Raw genomic sequence first — 2,804 nt, 5'->3', positions numbered from 1 at the left:
GAGGCATTTTTCTGTTTGCCACAAGCAAAAATGAAGTGATGGAGGAAGGAGCGAAAGCCCCCGTGAGGTGCAACTGAGCATCAGTCTCTGCCTTTGCCTCTTGACTTCTGTGACCTCCATAAATCCATTATGGAACCGTTTTCGCTCTTCATGACCATTTTAAATGGAGATAATAATGCCATCTCTGTCCTTCGCAAGGGTAATTTGTATAAAAAGCACTTCTAGATACTTTGTATTTGTCTAGCTATTGGCATAAAAGCAACTTTTAGAGCAATGCTGAAGATGTAGAGAATATATCTAAGAAATAGAAACCCTTTAAAATCATAAGAGTTCTCATCCAAAGATGTTTAAGTGGATTACAAAAATCAACGCTATTGTCATCCTTCCAAAAAAATAGCAGATTGCTTTGGGTTAAATATTGACCAGACTATTAATGTCCCTCAATTCTCTACCCGAACTTGCCCACCTGCCCCACCCCACCATCTGTATATTCAGACCTGCCCCCTCAGCACCAGTGTAATTAAACATGTTGTTATGGTGTGACGACACACCCTCCCCCCAACTTGTCTCCTTCTATACCCTCCTAAGGCTCCTATTTCATCTGTGAAGTCTTCCTGTTTCATGAGTTAATTTCTTCCAGGTACGCACAGTGGCACTGGCAGAGTGCTCTGCTTTGCAAAGCCGGCTCTGGCTTTGACTGCCTGCTGGTGTCTCAGAAATGGGTGCTTATGGTCTTCATCCTTGGTCATCCGGCTGGTTCAATGCACTTGATGCTGAAGGATGTTTGTCTGCTGGATTTAGCAGCCCCTCCACAGTCAAGGATTGGCTTAGTGTTTCTTCTGAACTTTAATGCTCTCTAAATTTCTGCTTTTATACAAGGAAGTGGAAGCTTTCCTGAACAAAACCGTGTTTCATTTGTGCTTTTCCATCTTTCTGCTTCCTCTTCCTATTGCCTCACCTTGACTTCTGTCCCTACAGGTGAGCTGAAAAGTCCCAGCTTTTGCTTCTCTTTATAACTACTCACTATCCTTTTTTTTCTCACTGTACATAGCCAGCATTTCTTCACACCTCTCAGTCAAAGGAGTTAACTGGAGATTCTTCATCTTATTTATGTCTCTACTCATTCCTTTTACCCTTCCCTTGACTAAGCTTGTATTTTATGATTCCTGCAGGGACTTTCCTCAAAGAGAAGAAAGCTTGTATTTGTTATAGGAGTCATCACCTTTATCCTTGGCACTGTTGCGATTGTCCAGGCATTCCTCTTAGGAATGGCACACATTTTTGGTGGGACGTGATCCACCTGAGGGTAGTATGCGGTGACAGCTTGTACTTGCATGGCAGAGGCGGGCAAACATCTCCCTGCGAGCGGCTGCTTTGGAGGAACTGGAGGTGGGGATTATAGGAACTGAGGCAGCAGCAGGAAAGAACACAGAGATTACCTGGAAGCACTAGGTTTGGGCCTTCAGGTGTAGAAACAGGGGAAGGGAAAGGCATACCACAAGAGGGTGAGACGGCAGGGAAAAGCGGTTGATCCTGCTTGCAAACACAGCGCTAAAAGAGATGGGAATTATACCTCTCCTGCCAAACAGCAAGATACCTGAATTATGTTGCGATACTACAACCTGATGGATCCTCTAATTCAAACTCACTGCCACAGCTCGCTGCATCCATGGGAGAAGCCAGGAGAAGCAGCACTTCCCTCAAAAGAACCCGAGAGGGGAGCCTCAGGCATAAACACTCCCCCCCCTCAACCCCAAAAACCTTAGATGAATGAGAAATGCAGGCACTTTTACTAAGTGGTAGGTCTGGGGCTACTGCTCTAAGTGGAAAGAAGACGGCTGTTAGTGAGCCAGGCTGCTAAGCAGCAGTAAAAATGAAGGAAAAGAGAGCTTTTGTTCCCAGCCTGAGTAGCCCTGTGCTGGGAGAGCTGCCAAGAGCCCGCATGCTCCTTCCCTCTCTCCTTCTAAACGTTTATTTACAGGCAAGGGCTGAAATTAAAACACACAGGTGGGTAGGGTTTCTGAAGTGACATCATAATAATAATAATATCTCTCTCTACTTCAGTACATTTTGGAAGTAGATTTTAGGTATCAGGTGAAGAAATAGAGCACCAACGGCTGTGCCCACAGCGACGCGGCGTAACAGAGGTGCGCAGCGGCTCTGCCGTCGGCACATGGAGCAGGCTGCCAGCACTTGGGCAAGAAAAGCGTTAATATTTATGTATGATCTAACGATGGGATTAGCATCCCTCTACGTACGCGGTAGCAGCTGTAGCACTTTGCCATCGTTTCCCATAGCTCCCTCATGGCTTGAAGGCAGGGTCCCGCTGAAACAGTCTGTTCTCTGCTCTTGCTGATAGTAAGATTTCAGCTTTTCTGTTTCTTGGCTTTCGTTTAGCCACCACGTGCCAGAGGGTTTTTTTTCTCTTCTGCCTTTATTGACTGGTGGTGTTCGTGCAGACGCATTGTTCTGAACTCAGAGCTTACTTCGCTTTTTGTGGAATTTGTGTCCAAATATAGTAAAAAGGGCTTTTAATTCATACATGCCCCAAATGGTTTAAAAGTTTTTTTATTACATGTGTGACTGAAGCTGCTGCTCTCAAAAAAATGTGTGGTGACTTCCTTCCTACACCAGATGCTTATTCAAAATTCATTCTTTGGAAGTTTTTACAATGCTGCTCACCTTTTAAAAGGAAGAAGCATGGAAATTACTTGCAACTATTCCTTTCCATAACAGCGCTCTCTTTTTCTTTCCATAACAGCCATAAAATATAGGTGTTCATAATGTTCATATACTGGACACAC

Source organism: Egretta garzetta, unplaced genomic scaffold (assembly GCF_000687185.1).
Source record: "Egretta garzetta isolate BGI_Z169 unplaced genomic scaffold, ASM68718v1 scaffold511, whole genome shotgun sequence".
NCBI classification, from domain to species: Eukaryota; Metazoa; Chordata; class Aves; order Pelecaniformes; family Ardeidae; genus Egretta; species Egretta garzetta.
The sequence above is the reverse complement of the archived record's forward strand: the minus strand, read 5'-3'. Positions refer to the sequence as shown.